Source organism: Haematobia irritans, chromosome 2 (genome assembly GCF_050003625.1).
Source record: "Haematobia irritans isolate KBUSLIRL chromosome 2, ASM5000362v1, whole genome shotgun sequence".
NCBI lineage: Eukaryota > Metazoa > Arthropoda > Insecta > Diptera > Muscidae > Haematobia > Haematobia irritans.
Window position 1 is genome coordinate 2,477,350 of NC_134398.1, and position 21,290 is coordinate 2,498,639.

The 21,290-nt window shown below is 31.3% G+C and overlaps 1 protein-coding gene across 1 annotated transcript in view; it reads right to left on the minus strand.

Annotated features, from left to right (window-relative positions):
• LOC142223212 (uncharacterized) overlaps positions 1-10,844 on the minus strand; it is a 284,670-nt gene extending 273,826 nt beyond the window's left edge. Inside the window, exon 1 of the mRNA XM_075293064.1 lies at positions 10,252-10,844. The gene's annotated coding sequence lies outside the window, so the exon portion shown is untranslated. The remainder of the gene's footprint in view (positions 1-10,251) is intronic.
• Positions 10,845-21,290: the final 10,446 nt, after the last annotated feature.

Genomic DNA, 21,290 nt, shown 5'->3' on the forward strand with positions numbered 1-21,290 from the left:
ATTAAACAACACTTTACTGTCACATTTCTGGCATGTACATTTGAAATAGCTTTGAAACCTCTATCGTCTCACATAGTACTTTTGCCAACTGTGACATACTTACTCCCCTCTGAGAAATACTTAAATAATTCCATTTGTCTGTTTCTTTGCTAAGAAAAAAATAGGATGTTTTTATGCAGCACAGATTTCCCAACAGTTCCCAACATTTTTGGCACGTAAATTTGCTAGCAATTATCAAAGTCGTCTGTTGGGTTTCGCCTACTTTCAAGCCAACTCCGCCATACACACTCACACGTGTGCACCAATACTCTAGCAGACAATGTACGACATGAGTATCTAAACAGATGCATATGCAAACAACTACACATACAAACACAAAAGAAAGAGAGCATTAGGTAAAAGGCAGTTAGCATTTCCTAAGTAAATTACACAAAATCACAGAAACTACAAAAAAATCCAAAGAATGACGATGACGACTACTGTGACTAAAGTTATTTACCGGGTTAATGACATTTGTCGATGACTATGTGTTGTGGGGGGAATTCGTATAAATGAGTGTCTGATTGTGTGAATATGCTTGTGTGTCTGTGGATTTGTGGCAATTGCCAAACTTTATAGTTTTCTATTTAATTCACAGGGAATTTTCTATGCTCATTCCTTTGCCCTTCCTGTCCCAAGGAAAGCAAAAAACTCCAATTCTTCGTTAATGTCTGTTTGTTTGCTTTTCTTCGGACAATTTATAAAGCAAACTTTTTACATTAGTTTTTCAGTGTAGTTGTGCCAACGATTAGTGTTTACATTCGTTTTTGGTGTTCTTACATCGAAATTGACTAAGGATCTGTGCATTTCATTTGAAATATATGATTGGCCATATAGATGGCAAACAAATAAATGTTTGTTTGTTTGTTTGGTCATAAAGAGATACCAAACAAACATTAGAAAATACTACCCAAGTCATTAGTGTGACAAATGATTGATTTTTAATTATTACTAAATCGATTGGGACCATAAACTTAAGAGTATTAAGGCTTAGAAAACCTTAAGTAAGCAATCTATTTAATGAATTGGACTAACGAGGGGGCTTTTCCATCTACATAAGAAGCCATTTCAAATTTGACACTTTTTTGTAGACCTATCAGTTTTTGTTTTGTATAGGCCTAAAGACCCAAAAATCGATCGACCTTATGTTGGTAGAAGATTTTAATTGCTTATTGTCTTTTTTGTGATTGATTGATATGATGATATATGATGAGAATCGACTATACTTGATGATTCATTATCGTTAATATTTAATGAGATAGTTTAGTTTAGTAACATACTCATACTCCAACTTGGCTTGATGTGGCATGAGTTTGTTATAATAAACACAGAAAAGAATCTTATATTAAAATTTTAACAAATGTCTTAAAACTACAATTAAAATAACATAAAAAAAATGATTAAAAGTTTTATTCAATATACAAAACAATACAATTAAAAAACTATTTGATTAATTTTTTTTTAAACAAAAAAAAAAAAAACAGTTAATTTTATAAAAGCAATTAAACACCCATAAAGTCGAATAAAACTCCAAAAGTTGTAGGACCAAAAACCAGAATTATTAGGTAAACTTAATGTTATAAATTTGAACGCCAACAAATAAGTGCAAGGTGAGGTATATCAGCATCCCATTAGTGTAGACATAAACTATTCAGTCCAGATCCTTTATAATGTAGGCCAATGCCAAGTGAACGGCCCACTCATAAACCATACTACATTCAATGAATTATTGATTTCGATTAAACCTATTGTTTACATTATAATTTGATATTTACCAATCCCCAATACTGCCTGAGTGTAGATGCAATATTCATGTATACGGTTTTGGGAATTTTCCTAATCTAAATTGTGTACACAAAAATGTCCTTGAAGAATAAAAAGATTATATGTGTGTGTGAGTGGTATATTAACAATTACAGTGGGTAACAGATATACGCACATCTCGTATAAGAAGAACCAAATGCATATAAGAAATATGAGTGAAACAGTTTGATTTTTTTGGTGTTTTTTGTTTTCATAAAAAATGTTTCGCATAAGAAACACATTTATAAGAAAAACTTATTTTAAATCCAGATAATCCATTAGCGGACAAATATCATGAATAACACAAGAACTGCATTCAAAAAAGTGCAAGTTGCTAAAGCCAGATTACTATTTTTGGTTCAATTTTATTAGTTAAAATTTCTCCAATATAAAAGAATTTCCGATGCGAAAAGGGGAAATTATATACAAATACAGCATAATAATTTACTAAATTCTTATTTGCCAAAAATTAATTCAGAGTTTCTTAAAATTTGTCAGAAATTTTGTCGAAAATGCGCCCACCCTAAACTCTGTATGGCACTGAAGAAATTTTTGCATTGTTTAACTCCAAGAAATTTACTACGAAATTTAAAGACTTAAATATTTACTTTTGTGATATCGGCATTTGTGATACATTTTAGTTGAAATGTTCTAAAATTAACCTTTTCCATTTTCATTCCTGTTGGGCTCACTTATTTTTTAATATAAAAACATAACCTTTTGAAAAATACACATTTTTTAATTTATTTTATGGATGAATGAAATTATTAAATTTTCATTGGTATTTTTATTAATAAAATATTTCAAAACAATAAAACGAATTTTTTTAATCTTGTTTCGAAATATGATTTTTTTATAAAATATTTTCATGTAAGAATTTTTTTTATAATCATATGTATTAATTATGCAATTAAATTTTTCTTATAAACAATATTTTGTTTCGAAACATGCTTTTTTATAAAATATTTTCATGTAAGAAAATTTTTTTATAATCATATTTATTAATTATGCAATTATATTTTTCTTATAAACAATATTTTGTTTCGAAACATGATTTTTTATAAAATATTTTCATGTAAGAACATTTTTTTATTATCATATGAATTAATTATGCAATTAAATTTTTCTTATAAACAATATTTCCTACAAGAAAAGAAAAATTAAACAGAAAGAAAATGCAGTAGTTAAACTAACGCTGAATTCAACTTATTTTTATTGAAAAAAAAATATTTGTTTGTAGTTAAATTTTATTATTTTTCGAAATTTTTCACAGTATGTCTCAAACATTTTGTGAACTAAACGTTGGTATAAAGTTCAATGACCGTACACACAATTTCAATATGAACTAAAGCAAAATAAATTTTTCGTGCGATTGCGAAAAAATAGCAAGAATAAACTCATCTAAGGTTAAATGATCATGATTTGGCGCCAATGATTTTCTTCTTTACGTTTAGTTCATTTTTTCTTCTATGAGAGTATAAAATTTCGTGAACAGCAGTTATGTTAAAAAGTCCAAGAGGGCATTAAATTTTCTTGGTTGTAAGAACGATTTGTGGAAATCTCAACATTTGAAGTACACTTTAGTTGAATTTTCACTCGATTTATTTAGTTCTTCCTATAAAACAATTTTCTTTTTTTTTCGGTGCATATAAGGAAAATATTTGTTTATTGTGTGACATTTTATATCCATTTCCAACTGTATACATAAATTACCCAATATTTCTAAATACGTAATACTAAGGCGGGTTACCCAGAAGGCAAACAACAAATCTAAAGGATTTCAATTAATGATATCCCAAGTGATTGTTAATTACAACAGTAAACATAACTCAAATGAAAACTTTAGTGAAACAATAAGTGTATATAAGTAAAATTGTCTAGTACACTTAAAAAAAGTGAACCCAGAACAGAAAAAAAATTTCACTAAAATATTTCCAAATAAAGGTGGGTATTAGATTAGGTGGCAGCCCGATGTATCAGGCTCACTTAGACTATTCAGACCATTGTGATACCACATTGGTGGGTATTAAGTTCGAGTTAAGTTGCTAACATCGCAATTTTTAACGATTACTTTTCTTTAATAATCCATTTTATGGAATACAAACTTTGTGAAAATTTGCTTTGGGCTATTCCCCATCAAGTTATAATAAAATTTGCAACAAAGATGTACAATTTGATGCCTTTGTTTACTGATTTAGTTTTCAATTTAGGGGCTAAACTCGAACTTAGTAATCACCTTAAGATTTTAATTGAAATTTCAAAAAATATTAAAACAAAAATCAATTACAAGAATTAATAATCATTAATTTCCAAATTCTTCTTACTAAGTTTAATTATTACAACATTTAATTGTGTAATTTGATAAAAAAAAAAATTTTAATTGTCTTTGGTAATTAATACTATCATTGTTGGACCAATTAATTCCGTAATTGAATCCAATAATTATTTTTTTGTGTGTATATTATATGATATGCTCAAAATTATACTTTTTTTACAAATTCTATATTTCTATATATTCTATAATTTCTATATATTCTAGAATTTATAGCCATAATTAATGTTTTCCTATGATATAAAGAAAATTCGCATTTTGAATACAAAAAGTTGGAGTTGAAATTTGTAAAACTATTTTTAGTGCCATACAAATATACACATTTTAGAAGATGAACTACTTTTTGCAAAATTCGAATTTAGTAAAATTGTATGCGCTATTTGTGTCTGGATTTTTTTTCTAGTCTTTAGCTCAATATCATAAATTTGGGTTTAAATTTATCATATTGGGGGAAATTTTATGAAATCATAATTATTTAAATTAACTAAAAAAAAGTTAAATTGGTTTTAGTGTCAATTGTAGTTTTTTTTTGAGTGTAGCAATAAATTTGACATGTAAAATGTCCATGATTTACCTGCCACTTCCTATAATTTGATGCACTTCCCAGAGAATACATCATACATTTATAGAATATATAAAAGATGTTTACTAAAATATCATTAGATTGCCAACTTTGGCAACCCACATTCAGGCTCAATCATCAACTGAGAAAGAGACAGCCAACAAACTACACTCTATTCTCTTTGACAAAAACAAATAATTGACATATGGCAAGTGATGTTATTCAGTGTCTACTATAACTACACCACAATTATCCACTAATACACATCAATAATTAATACTTCAATTTGTACTTAGTTAATAATTGAGCAATAAATGAATACTGGTCGAAATAATTTAGTCGAAGTGCCACAACAAATACCTCTTATATTACACTCTCGGCGATTACTCATAATTTGATGAATGACAAATGACTAACATCCTGACAGGATAATTACAGTTCTAAGGCGCATTACAAAATCACAGTGCAATTGTTAAAAAAGTATTCATAGTAGTGTTAATCACATATAAGTATATGAATATCGTTTTATTTCATAAATCACTGGGACAAATTTTGAATATTCTCTTTGAATAAAATATTAATGTGGGAATAAAATAAGTTTGGCGTTAAACTTTTAATAGATTCAAGGTTACTTTAATTAGATAGCTGTGATATAAAAAGTCGTAGATACAAATTATTAAAATATCACTAACAAATTACGAATATTCAATACAATTTCATTTCTACAATTTACGAAAAATCCACGAACTTGAAATTTTGGTTACCAAAAACTTTATGAAGGAAATCAAATCACTATGATTCGTAATTTTTGCACAAAATGAATAAAAATAAACTCATGTATTTATACACATACGCTAAAGATTAAAACTAATTTACTTATAAGTATAAATATGAAATAAATAAATAAAATTAACTCATGTATTAAAAAAAAAAAAAAAAAAACTTTCAAATTATTTAAGTGAGTATATTCTATAACCGAAAATGCATCCATCACGGACATAATTCAACTTTCTCACATATGTTATCGAATTAATTTGATGAAAATGTCGCTGAATATGGAGTGTAGAACACCAAGATAGTGAAATTGATTCACATTCACCTATTAGTGGATATGAGAACATGCACACAAAAAAATTCTGATTCAATTACGAAATTAATTGAGCCAATTATTTATTTAACTGAAATGTCATAGAATTAAAAAATTAATTGATACTAGTATTTTTTGTGTTTGATTTCTGTTTCAATTAAAAAAAAAATGTTGAATCTATTAAAGTTTTAATTGCATATTTTTTAAAACACAATTAAGACTTTAATTGGAAAAAATTTCGTGAAATTTTTTTCTGTGTGGGAATTAATCTAACGCCATGGACCCATGACCGAGTAGCTACATAGTGCTTAGATTATTAAAATGTATTTCCCCAGTTTCCCTTTTATTGCTATGTCATTAACATACTGCATTCCTTTTACCCACACTGAAAAAAAACATGCCCGGTTCCAAATTTTTTGTCTTTACTTTAACAATTTTGGTATTTATTCCGAGCCAAAGAAGCAATAGAAGTAAGAATACTTTTAAGACACAATTCTCTTTTGAATTTGGGGTTCGTGTACTTGTTTCTAGGAAGCAAATCAAAGTCCATAAAAACGAGTAAACGACAACTTTATTTTCCACATTCAGACTCGACTTCCGGTAGAATTTATGCTATGTTTCAAGTAAAAAACGTCGTTAAAATAAAGTGTTGAAAAACATGTCCTATTTTTGAACGATTGTTTGCTCTGTAGTCAAGATGCAAAAAGACAACAAATTTAAAGGCAATTTAATTAATTTTAAAGAGTTTTTCTGAATAATTAAAGTCAAATTGACTTTAGCCCAAAAAATTTTTCTTTCATGTTATGATACCCATTTTTAAGTCAAATTACTTAATTATAAGGACAATACGACTTAATTGAAAAGTTTATCGACTTTTGGACAAGGAAATAAACTTTAGATTATGGAAATGCTTCTTTTATGCTAAGCAAAATTTGCATTCGTATTTTAAGGACATGAAATCTTGGCCTCACGACAATATTTTTTTTTCAGTGCACATTGAGCTGGCAACCAGATGATTCGAATGTGCCATACCCGTAGTGGGTATGGCACATTCGAATGCAGAGTGCATTCCTAACCTAGTTCCGTTAAGGTTTAACTGGCAATTAACAAAAATTAAGTAGAAGATATTTTTTTTTAGGTTTAATTTTAGTAAAAAATTGTTCCAACTAACATTTGAGTTATATATAGACAGAATGACATACATATTCCCTGTACGTCTTGGCTAGCTAACCTTGCTCTAAAGAAGCTTCAGGTATATCGTATTCGTATGTACGTCCAGATGTTGTTGTCTTCAAGAAATGGAATGTTGAAGAAAAAAGTAATACCCTATACCTCTACTGCACAGAAAAAAATTAACGAAAATTTTTCCAATTAAAGTCTTAATTGAGTTTTAAAACATATTCAATTAAAACTTTAATCGATTCAACAAATTTTTTAATTGAAACAAAAAGCAATCACAAAAAATAATAGTATCAATTAATTCTTTAATTGTTTAATTGATACTGTCATTTTTGTGTTTGAAGACATTTCAATTAAAAAATTATTTGAATCAATTAATTTTGTGTTTGAATCTGAAAAAAACATTTTTTGTGTGAAGGTACAAGTTCTAAGAGCCAAACTGAGGCCCGTAGTGTAATAAACCAATAGTATCTGAATCAAATTTTGAGTGGACTAAGCTGTGACCATTTTTTGTTGTGGTATGACTTTTTATAGTAATGGATCATCCAAAATTTCGTACAGCTTTTAATTCGACTCAGGAACGCTATAGATATTTATAACTGATCAGTCAACAGGTTGTATATTTATTATCTTTACTATTAGAAAAATTTGAGAAATCTGTTCAGATTGATTTATTTTAATCAACCTTTAGGAATTGTTTTCTTCAAATTCTCCTTAAATTCTATAAAGAAATTGTACATTAAAAATATTTTTAAAATAAGTTTTATAGTGGACTGTGTGGCACAGCCCTTTATAAACTCCATTTTACTTTTTGAGCACCTATCACCTACAATTTTTATTCGATTATCCAATAATGTTGTCTTACGTCCCGAGTTTATTTTATGAGAATATAGTAAAAGTTGTGCTGAATAGGCTCGGTCAATTATTCGCTATATCATAGATATACACTGATCTTACGATTTTAGTTTTCCATTTTTTAATTGACCCTATCATGTTTAGAGGTTTCTAAATATAATCTTTAGATTAAATTAAATAATGTCTCTATGAGGTTTGACTTATAAGAACTTGCCGATTGTTAGCAATTCTCAGTGATTGTCCCATTGTTTAAGAATGATTAATTTGGTTAAATTTGAAAGACATTTAAAATCACTTTGTATGCTAGGTTGTTTTATTGAAAATTGAACTGGACATACCTACCGATACAATTGAAGTGGATCGGTCAAGTTATTAAAGAAAACCAGAAGAGTTTATATTTTACTAACACCCTTGCAATTGTCGTCAATATCTGTACCAGTATGTATAATAAAATAAAATGAAATGACATCAAATAAAAAGTTCAAGCAAAAACTTCGTAGGACAACTTCATGATTTAATACTGACTTTTGAGAAAATTATTATGTTTTTGACTTACTCAGTATTTATTTTTTTATTCATACCGTTTGAAATGTTAATAACCTCCTAACAGACTGGAACAGTCTCTTTAATATGAAAATCTTTTGCAATTTCCCATTTGCATGAATTTCCATAATATAATTTTGTATACACAAGAAAACAAAACACCCACATTTATGTATACATCTTTTAAGCCTTTCATCTATCAAAACAAAAACATACAAACAAAAAATTCCTTCGCATTTATGTTCCTATCATGGAGCAAAATATTAAAGCAATAAATTTTACAAAATTCTCTCGGGGAATGTTAGGAAAAATCAAGAAATGCTAATAAGAATTATGGCACATATATTTAAGGCAACTTGTTTTTTTTTTTTTTTTTTTTGTTTTTAATATTAATACCTTATGCATGATTTTTTTCATTGTTAAATTTATGGCAGATGTTAAAGGTGTTTGGTCCCAAATCATAAGGAAAACAATAATAACATGCACGTAAACTGCCTTTATCAAAGGTCATACATTTTATATTTTTCGTCTTTGCAACAAATAATTTCTCAGAATTTGGGTATATTTATGAACGATATTTTTAGTCTCTATTAAGCTTCTTAACGTAAAATGTTTGTCATGAATCATTAAAGAGAAATCTTTTAAATTGTAATTTTCCAGAAATTATTGGTTATTGGTTTAAAGCACAAACAACTGTAGCAGCAGTCCCAGAACAATAAACACAAAATGCCCAAGTAAACATGGGACATACACTGAAAAAAAAGCATGCCCGGTTCCAAAGATTTTGTCTTTACTTTAAAAATTTTGGTATTGATTCCGAGCCAAAGAAGCGGAGAATACAAGTAAGGATACTTTTAAGACACAATTCTCTTTTAAATTTGGGTTTTGTGTACTTGCTTCTAGGAAGCAAATTTTAATTTTTCGGTTTTTCTCCTTTTTTTCTTCATATGCTATCAAAGACCTTTAAAAACGAGTTAACGACAACTTTATTTTCCAAATTAAGACTCTACTTCCAGTAGAAATTATGCTATTTTCAAGTAAAAAACGTCGTTAAAATAAAGTGTTGAAAAACATGTCCTATATTTGAACGATTTTTTGCTTTGTAGTCAAGATGCAAAATAACAACAAATTTAAAGACAATTTCATTAAATTTAAAGATTTTTTCTGAATTATTAAAGTTAAGTTGACCTTAGCCCAAACATATTTTCTTTCATGTTATGATACCCATTTTTAAGTCAAATCACTTAATTATAAGGACAATACGACTTCATTGAAAAGTTTATCGAATTTTGGACAAGGAAAAAAACTTTATATTAGAGAAATGCGTCTTCTACACTAAGCAAAATTTGCATTCGTATTTTAAAGACATGAAATCTTTGGCCTCACGACAATATTTTTTTCAGTGTAGATAATGACACTATAATGATAAACACTTAGAGACTTCTGTACACATATATCAATTGTATTTACTTGGCATACTTTTAGGATTTTTCTAAATAAACACCAACACTCACATTCGCACTCATATAGCCTATGAGGACTAAAATCACATACGACTATGGGCAAAGGCAAACTCATAAAGACAAAGTCATATATATATGTACGCCGCCACCTTAGCTATGTTGACTCGTTTATGATGAATAGTTTTAAAAGTAAATATTTGTTTATGTATTTGCTTTTAATTATAAACATTTCCCCCAGGACGATATAAACAAATACAAAAAATAAGAGTAGTTATGAATTTAATCGAAATTCTTTCAGTGTGCATTGGTGTGGAACACACTTCACACCAAATGAGAATTTTTTGTCCGATGGTTGGGGTGAGAGGGATGGAGGTAAATGTTAACCTACATTTTCTTGACTCTGGTGAATTTCCTTATGAACATTTCAGGCATTATGATGATGATCATCATCATTTCATATTCCTGCCAGCCGCACTAACGTTAGGTTCCTTTTGTGATATAGTTTTGCACTTCCACTAGAATTTCATTCTACTCTTTTTTTGCTTGCCTATTTCTTTGCCCTTAAAATAGCCGAGAAGAATACAATTTATCATTGGACATTTTACAGGTATACACTTGGGCAGATTTTAAGACCATTTTTCTGCAGCATATTTTAAGGAGGTCATAAATTTGCAAAATTTGGTTTTGCTAATATTTCACATTTTTTCTCAGATTTTTATTTAAACACGTTTTTCCACGAATTTTTCACAAATATATTTTTTTGTAATAATTTTCAATTTTTATGAAGCCAATTTAATTTTTTCAATTTCAATTTCACTTTTTTATTTATATTTCATAACTGAATAATTTTTTGGATTTTTGTTTACACGATCTATTTAAAGATTTCATTTGTTGTTGATTTCTTGGCATTCACAATTCTCAAGGAAAACACACACACACATTACATTCACTATTTTTCCTTATTGTTTGGAAAATCAGTAACCGCTCTAACCATAAAGTCTGTGCTTCGTTAGCAAATAACGTCCGTGTACTGAATTTGCCTTACGAAAATTGTCGCAGTTTTGTCTACGCGACACATATACACTTCCCTACCTCTTGAATTGAGTTCAGCCTTACATGCTGCTTTATGTTACGAATTTGTTAAACAGCTTCGGCTCTTCATTGAGACGAGTAGTGATGGTGGAGAGCATAGCTTAAATGTTTTTAGTACTCAAAGCAACATAACAATGGTCGACCGCAAAACAATTCTCATAAACAAAGCACTCGTCTTTGGCTCAGCAAAAGAAACATCGGGTGAGAGCGAGAGTACAATTTACCATTTATATTTCCATTCAATAGTAAAAATGTTGTCATAGTCCCAATTCTTCTGTTAAATCAATCACTGTTGCTGTTAATGTTACCATAACTGTTACAGAAAATAACGATTTTATAACGGCCCTAAGAGTGCAGAGCGTACGAGAGCATAACAGTAGCCGAGAGATAGAAAAACCATGAGGTAATTCTCTAACCGGCTAACTGTATAGAGAGTTAGTACTGTATATAAAACACGTGAGCATTACTGCGCATGAAGTTTTAGTACTAGGTCCATTCAGCCGCACTTTTTCTTTGCAAAACAATGACGAGTTTTTTTACAACTGGCAATGATATTCTTTTACTTGTGCTCATAGACATTCCAAGGAAATATAAAAAAAAAATAAGTACTCGCCGGGTAATGAATGACTTGATTTGAGAGTTTACAGTGATTGATAAGATAGTAATTGAAGAGCTATGCGTGTTCCTAAGTGTATGAGTATGTGTGTAAGTTGGTGATGGAAGGTATTACAGTAGAAAATGAAGTGATACTTGATAGAATAAAGCTTTGGTTTCTTTTTTGTTTATGTTGTTATTACAGAAAAACAGGGGAAACCTAGCAAAGTGTACATGTTTTCTAATAGATCATTTGATGGGGTGTATACTTCCACCTGGAATATGATACTCCCCATACTACGTAGGGGCATCGACAGTGTCATCCTTAAATTATGGGAATTTTCTATTTATTTATTTTTGTTTCTTGCGATATGCAAGTGTTCAAAATTTACTTTTTCAGTTAAAATGGCCAAATAGCATAATTACTAAGTGCACAACATGGTTAGAGCCACCCGCTATAAAAGAACTATTTGTGAAACAACTTTCAATTTCTTTTCCGGGGAAATTGATGCATATGTTTGCAGCACACAGTAGCAGACAAAATAGAGATGGTTTCTTCGACAAATATGCTCAAAACCTCTTCCTTTGACGGCTCGGCGGCGTTTCTATATATATATACACACATTTTTGTAATCAAAGTCTTGGTTGCAATTTTAGATCAATGTGTCTTGATTCAGATCCCTATTGATGATAGAAATCGGTTGAGATATACCTCTCACATATATCGTCACCCGATATGCACTCTTATTGCCACAGAACATTGTATACAAATTTGAATAATCAGTGCAATTGTCAATTTTGTTAAGTGTACAAAGCTTGACTGAAATCAGTCCAAATTTAAACATATCTCCCATATATATCTGTTGCCCGAACTCATATAAACATTCAGACCAACATTTCACTCCGACTAAATTGCCATTTTGCACAGATAATGGGATTGAAATTCTAACTATGTATGATGAACTTGATCTATATACATGGTGGATAACATGAAATGGTATAAAGCAAAGCGCTATATTTTTATACCCTCCACCGTAGGATGGGGGTATATTAACTTTGTCATTCCGTTTGTAACACATCGAAATATTGCTCTAAGACCCCCATAAAGTATATATATTCTGGGTCGTGGTGAAATTCTGAGTCAATCTGAGCATGTCCGTCCGTCCGTCCGTCTGTTGAAATCACTCTAACTTCCGAACGAAACAAGCTATCGACTTGAAACTTAGCACAAATAGTTGTTATTGATGTAGGTCGGATGGTATTGTAAATGGGCCATATCGGTTCACTTTTACGTTTAGCCCCCATATAAACGGACCCACAAATTTGGCTTGCGATTGCTCTAAGAGAAGCAAATTTCCTCCGATCCGGCTAAAATTTGGTACATGGTGTTAGTATATGGTCTCTAACAACCGTGCAAAAATTGGTCCATATGGGTCCACTTTTACGTATAGCCCCTATATAAACGGACCCCCAAATTTGGATTGCGATTGCTCTAAAAGAAGCAAATTTCATCCGATCAGGCTGAAATTTGGTACATGGTGTTGGTATATGGTTTCTAACAACCATGCAAAAATTGGTCCATATCGGTCCACTTTTACGTATAGCCCCCATATAAACGGACCCCCAAATTTGGCTTGTGATTGCTCTAAGAGAAGCAAATTTCATCCGATCTGGCTGAAATACATGGTACATGGTGGTGGTATATGTCTCTAAGGACCATGCAAAAATTGGTCCACATCGACCCATAATTATATATAGCCCCCATATAAGCCGATCCCCAGATTTGACCTCCGGAGCCTTTTAGAGGAGCAAAATTCATTCGATCCGGTTGAAATTTGGTACGTGGTGTTATTACATGGTCTCTAACAACCATGCAAGAATTGGTACAAATCGGTCCATAATTATATATAGCCCCCATATAAACCGTTCCCCAGATTTGATCTCCGGAGCCTCTTGGAGGAGCAAAATTAATCCGATCTGGTTGAAATTTGCAACGTGGAGTTAATATAAGGCCGCTAATACCCATGCCAAAATTGGTCCATATCGGTCCATAGTTATATATAGCCGATCCCCAATCATACAAAAATTGGTCCATATCTGTTCATAATCATGGTTGCCACTCGAGCCAAAAATAATCTACCATAATTTTATTTTTATAGAAAACATTGTCAAAAGGTTATTTCTATAGAAAATTTTGTCAAAATTTTATTTCTATAGAAAATGTTGTCAACATTTTATTTCTATAATTTTTTTTTCTAAATTTTATTTCTATAGAAAATTTTGTCAAAATTTTATTTCTATAGAAACTTTAAACTTAATTATATACGTATTTAATCGGTCCTTTTGTAGTTTAATATATACCAAGTATGGACTATGTGGTATATATTACGTTGTTAGGAAATTTTAACATACGTTGCCACCGGCTTCAGTAGAAATTTCTACGCAATCTATGGTGGAGGGTACATAAGCTTCGGCCTGGCCGAACTTACGGCCGTATATACTTGTTATTTTTTATACCCTCCACCATAGAATGGGGGGTATATTAACTTTGTCATTCCGTTTGTAACACATCGAAATATTGCTCTAAGACCCCATAAAGTATATATATTCTGGGTCGTGGTTAAATTCTGAGTCGATCTGAGCATGTCCGTCCGTCCGTCCGTCCGTCTGTTGAAATCACGCTAATTTCCGAACGAAACAAGCTATCGACTTGAAACTTGGCACAAGTAGTTGCTATTGATGTAGGTCGGATGGTATTGCAAATGGGCCATATCGGTCCACTTTTACGTATAGCCCCCATATAAACGGACCCCCAAATTTGGCTTGTGATTGCTCTAAGAGAAGCAAATTTCATCCGATCTGGCTGAAATACATGGTACATGGTGGTGGTATATGTTCTCTAAGGACCATGCAAAAATTGGTCCACATCGACCCATAATTATATATAGCCCCCATATAAGCCGATCCCCAGATTTGACCTCCGGAGCCTTTTAGAGGAGCAAAATTCATTCGATCCGGTTGAAATTTGGTACGTGGTGTTATTACATGGTCTCTAACAACCATGCAAGAATTGGTCCATATCGGTTCATAATTATATATAGCCCCCATATAAACCGTTCCCCAGATTTGATCTCCGGAGCCTCTTGGAGGAGCAAAATTAATCCGATCCGGTTGAAATTTGCAACGTGGAGTTAATATAAGGCCGCTAATACCCATACAAAAATTGGTCCATATCGGTTCATAATCATGGTTGCCACTCGAGCCAAAAATAATCTACCAAAATTTTATTTTTATAGAAAACATTGTCAAAAGGTGATTTCTATAGAAAATTTTGTCAACATTTTATTTCTATAAATTTTTTTTCCAAATTTTATTTTTATAGAAAATTTTGTCAAAATTTTATTGTGTCAAAATTTTATTTTGTCAAAATTTTATTTCTATAGAAACTTTAAACTTAATTATATACCTATTTAATCGGTCCTTTTGTAGTTTAATATATACAAAGTATGGACTATGTGGTATATATTACGTTGTTAGGAAGTTTTAAGATACTTTGCCACCGGCTTCAGTAGCAATCTATGGTGGAGGGTACATAAGCTTCGGCCTGGCCGAACTTACGGCCGTATATACTTGTTATTTTTTAATATTATTGTTCCAAAACAAAAAACATCAAAAATAAAATCAAATTTTAGAATCAATTTATGACAATTTTGTTGGAATTAGATCCTTTTTGCACGAATAATAGTCTACAAACGCCCGACCATTGAGCCGTAGAAATGTAGCGATGAAACTCCCTTTTAAGCTATTCTTGGTCGACGCGTGCGGAATGCATAAACGCATTCGTACTGAGTACTGTTGGAATCTCCATAGTCTGCTACCGAAACATTTGTCTCCCTAGGGCCTCAAAATTGTCTTAAAAATATTTTCCCGATAATATTCGGCATTTATTTTCGAAAGAAAATGAACTGGGACCGACAATTGGCTGTTAGGGCGGCTCACACCATTACCATTGGCGACACCTAACATTTGGACCACTTCGTTTCTTCAGAAAATGCTCAAATTTGAATTGCTATTCCATTGGAGAAACCCAAATTCGGTCTGGCCACTTTGTTGCGAGCGAATCAACTTCTTAGCTCCTTCCTGTGTAACATTATTTGTACATCGATGAACCTTAGTACTTTTTGGAACTGCAATGGTTTAGCCCGAGCTCATTTTTCAATGTAAGTTGAATCAGTTGCGAAATGTTCACGCACACGAGCAAGTTTTTGATTTCGATCAAATCTGTCTGTCACTTTCGGAATCTTTATGTAACTGAACTATAATGTAACTCAACTAAATTATACTCCACATTTTGATTTTTCCGCAAAACGTTGTTAAAACCATGTACATTTATTTCCCTGGTTTATTTTTTAACTACAACTCACGAAATTACACCCTCTCATAGAAGAGTAGTTCAATCTTACTATTTTTGAGAATCTCACGTAAATTTTCTTTTGCGTTAGTTCATATTGAACTTATCCGTACACATAAGTTCAATATGGAGTAACGCAAAAGAAAATTTTTCATGGAAATGTATACCCATAAAAAAAGATAAAAAAATATAACAACAAACAAATAATTTTCTTTTTCATAAAAATAAGTTACATTCAGCGATAGTTTAAGTACGAAATTTTCCTCAGTGTATGGTGGTATGCAATGATACGTGAAAGTAAAGATCTATTCACATTTAAATATTAGAGACATATAACAATAGACACTTGTGAATTTCCAGCCATATATAGAGCAATCACGCTTGAATTCCACCACGAATAACTTTATTTCCGATTGCAAATAGATGAAATTGCATTTGTAAGCTTTTAAAATGAACTGTCACTGAAATATATCTGTCAATTATCAGACTAAGGGTTTAGAAATGATAACAGCCTACATACACAGTATATGTTTGTCCCATTAGAATTTTATTTAACTTCGGTTCAAATTTAGACATAGGTTCTTCCGATTTGAGGAAATATGACCAGAATATCCACAGTTTACACACAATCTCAATGGTGGTTTCACATAACGTTATCATAGCAAACATATTGTTCCAAAAGGCTCAGACATCAGATTTGTCCAAATAGGATCTCCAAACGCACTATTAACATCTTGACAAAATCCTGCACATATTCTGGTAAAATCGCAAGAACTAAGTGTTGAACATAGGTACACCTCTAACGTATTTCCGCTAAGATTTATATATCACGAGAGAATAGAATTTTTAAATATATTTAAACATCTAAAAAATTGCCATAAACAGGACCCTCGGTACCAGTCAAAACACATTTTGTGGTATTGTTGTTTATGGATATTATTATTATAAAAATCTTACTGTGGATTTACATGAAGCATGGCTGCTCAAATCAAAAAAAAGTGAACTTAAGAAACATGGAGAAATATGCTCTTGACTAAATTCCTGTTTCAATATACGAAACAAAAAAAAGGAAAAATTGAATTCGAATGAAATGCCTTTCAGTTCTTTGATACTCAAATCAATGTCATATTGCATTTCTCTTTTGTGAACGAAATGGACTTTTGAAAGGACACTATGGTGAAAGAGAAATATGAAACAAACAAAAAATTGAGATTCACTGATATAAGAAACAAGGCAAAGACTAACAAATTAATTCTTCAAAAGATATCATAATTCTTTGTAACAAAGCCAGACAGATATACTGGGTCAATATCTATGCTACATTGCAAATGAAATTCATAAAAAAATGCAAGAAGTACAAAGAATATATATTTTTTTTTTGTGGAATTTTGGGTTAATAAATAACAATCTGAGGAGTATGAAATATTTTATTGAATTTATCCAAAGTGGATTGTATACAGTGAAACCTCTGAAAAGTGGACACCTACGGTCGCCTAAATTTTGTCCACATTTGGAAGGTTTCCACTTTTGAGATGTTAATTTTGGGAGGTGTCCGGTTTTCAGATTGTCCAAATTTGAGAGGTTTCACTGTATATGCTCAAAAGTCATTTACTTCTCATAATATCCATTAATGTGATTACCAGAGATGGTCTATATTTGACATAGGTACTTTTACGAAAAATTTTACCATACGTCAACAACGTCGTAAACTTTCGTAAATACTTAGTTTTTGAAAAAATAAGAATTTTAATAGTATAAGATTTTTAGAATGATTTATTCCATTTTCAAAATGTTATTATAAAAAATTCGTCAATATGGCCTTTTCATAGTAAAGGATATTAAAAAAAAGTTTAAAATCAAATCTTAATATCATATAAGTATTTTTGATATTTACTACATTTTATACTGGTATATGACGATTCCGAAGTTTACAACTTTTTGACATTATAAAACCCAAACACTTGCTACTGGGACCATCTCTGGTGATTACTGATTGATATCCTTCACTTAGTTTGTAACGAAACAAAGTTAAGTTCGACTTATGATACACCGGTTTCGATCACTCCAACTATAATAACAGTGTTTTTTTAACAAAGTATCCTTTTAACTCTGAAATCTATATTTTCACAAGGATTTCAAAATGGGCTTCAGTGGCAAACATGATTTTCGCATAGAGATTATTTTTCTGCCCAGCGAGTGAGTCTTGTTTAAGTTTGGACGGCAAAAAGAATTCGGCTGTGGAAAGCAAAAACTTTGGCAAGGCTGGAGGTGCGAGCTGACCGAGCAACCGTTTTCTCTGTAATTTAACACCGTAGTGATCGCATAAGTGCAGCATTATGAATGCCTTCCAATTTTACCATACGTCAAAAACGTCGTAAACTTTCGTAAATACTTAGTTTTTGAAAAAATAAGAATTTTAATAGTATAAGATTTTTAAAATCATTTATTCCATTTTCAAAATGTTATTATAAAAAATTCGTCAATATGGCCTTTTCATAGTAAAGAATATTAAAAAAAAAAAAAGTTTAAAATCAAATCTTAATATCAATAACTATTTTTGATATTTACTACGTTTTATACTGGTGTATGACGATTCCGAAGTTTACAACTTTTTGACATTATAAAACCCAAACACTTGCTATTGGGACCATCTCTGGTGATTACTGATTGATATTCTTCATTTAGTTTGTAACGAAACAAAGTTAAGTTCGACTTATGATACACCGGTTTCGATCACTCTAACTGTAATATCAGTGTTTTTTGAACATATTATCCTTTTAACTCTGAAATCTATATTTTCTTAAGGATTTCAAAATGGGCTTCAGTGGCAAACATGATTTTTGCATAGCGATTATTTTTCTGCCCAGCGAGTGAGTCTTGTTTAGGTTTGGAAGCAAAAAGAACTCGAAAGGGGAAAGCAACTACTTTGGCCAGGCGAGAGGTGCGAGCTGACCGAGCACTCGTTTTCTTTGTAATTTAACACCGTAGTGATTGCATAATTCGCCAAAGTGGAGCATTGTGAATGCCTTCCAATCCAATCACCATCTCCATTTGAGATTCCTCATAAACTCAGTAATAACTTATTCCGAATGACATTCAAATTTTTTCTTTGTGTGCCCCTATCCATATTCACAAGCTATATTAAATAATGTAAGCTATTTACATATTATTACAATTTTAATACGAGTTAGAGAAGATTAAGGAAATGGTATTATTAAGCTATTGAAAAGAAAATGCCAGATACCCATTTTACAAGCCTGACTATACATATGTTTCAGTGTCGGCCAATTCACATTTCCATAGTCTCTAGTAAGATCTGGCTGGGTGAGATGATTCTATTTGTTTATAATCTTTTCTAAGGATTTTATCCAAGAATTTCTATTGATTAAGAAAAATGTGCTCCTATTTTTCGTTCAAGGTTTACATCTGCTAGCTCCCCATGTCATATTTCTGATTGTAATTCCCTTTTCATCGAATGGAAAAACTTTGTCATCATTGTCATTCCGGGTGTTTGTGTTCGTTTTATCGGTGCGTTTTACAATTTGTAGTTGATGACATTGATTTCATTGTCTCAATCTACGTATTTCTAACAATTTCCAATTAATGCTTTCCCTGATTCCTTTTTTTTTGTTTTTGGTCTCCCATACCAACAAGTCCAGACTCACGGGGAAGCTTTTGCGACATATGGGACATACATTGACATAAATACATTTCAACATTCTTCCATTACCAGTTTCCATGAGAGAATACCATGAAGTGATTGCGTCCTTGTGGTTAAGTGCCGCAATTCCCCATTCACATTGAAGTATATTCGATTTTTTCGTTTGATTAACTGCAAGTTTTGTGCGAAAGAAGCTTTTGTTGCCATCATAGGGGAACAATAAAAATTGAAATTAATAGAAATTATATTGTGCAGATGATGAAATTTCCATTGATTGCACAAAGGGGGATAAAAACGAAAATTTCCGATTCATTTTCATCAAATTTTAGGTTTGTATGTGTGTGAGTAAAACATGATTAATTTTATGAGAATTACAAACTAGGATAAGACTTAACGCAAAGGATATTGAATCACCTAATATATTTTCGGTATTTCTAAATCGTGTAATATCGCTCAAATGTAGGAACTGCAAACGAGGCGAAAACGTTCCCCTGTTCTGTGAAGATCATACAAAAAAAAATTTCTGATTTAATCACGAAATTAATTAATCCAATTAATTTTTTAATTGAAATGTCTTCAATAACAGAAATGATAGTATCAATTAAAAGATTAATTGGAGGTCAATTAAAAAATTAATTGATCCAATTAAAAAATTAATTGGTACTATTAATTTTTGTGATTGATTTTTGTATCAATTAAAAAATTTGTTGAATCAATTACAGTTTTAATTGAATATTTTTTAAAACTCTATTAAAATTTTAATTGGAAAATTTTTGGTGAAATTTTTTTTCTGTGATGTTGACCATCGTTTGCTTAGATTCAAAAATTATAATCCATTGCAAATACCTGAAGAACGCCGAAAGGAGCAGATAGCCGCATTATATCGACTGGTTCCAATTTACCTCTAAACTGAAGAAGAAATGCCCCCTAAAACTTATAATCTACCATCGACATCTCCTCATTCATGAATTTCCTAACTCTATGTACAAAACATTTTTCCCATAAAGACGTATGATTCAGTACCCATGAAAAGTCTAAATTTTATAGAACGATTTGCGAAAATCGATCGTGGATCCCTCAATTCTGGTATACCCGTAATCTAGTTCACTTGTTTCCATTGTTCGTACATTGTTAGTTAGGTGAGAAATGATCACATATCACATTAACTGCATTTACTCTCCTTCCACCATTATATTTTCAAACGATCAGCTATGAGGACGACTGTTCCATAGTTACATCAGGTAGGACATGAAGAAGCTTCAGTGGAGCATTAATGACTACCCTCCTGCTCTTAAGAATTTTTGTCATATGAAAGCCGAAACTGTCTGCTCCTAAATCGACGACAACCATTTTCACATCGTGGTCCAAAGAAGTGAAGCAAAAGCTTGAGCCAGAGTAGACCCTCATGCAAGTACCCTATGACACTTGGTGTAATGTTTGATAGCCTGTTCCTCTTTGGAAAGCATGCGTAGATGGTTGCTAAAACGTTGGCAATAGAAACAAAATCCTGCAGACATTCGCGGGTAGGTCTTGGGGCAGACCTTCCCTTTATCGATTATGCGGCCTTCGTTTGGACTTCCAGTATAAACGAGACCCAATTGGGGATTCCCACTGAATGTCATTCCGAAACTCCAGAACAGCATCTGTAACAGGTTGGCTGATAAGTCCC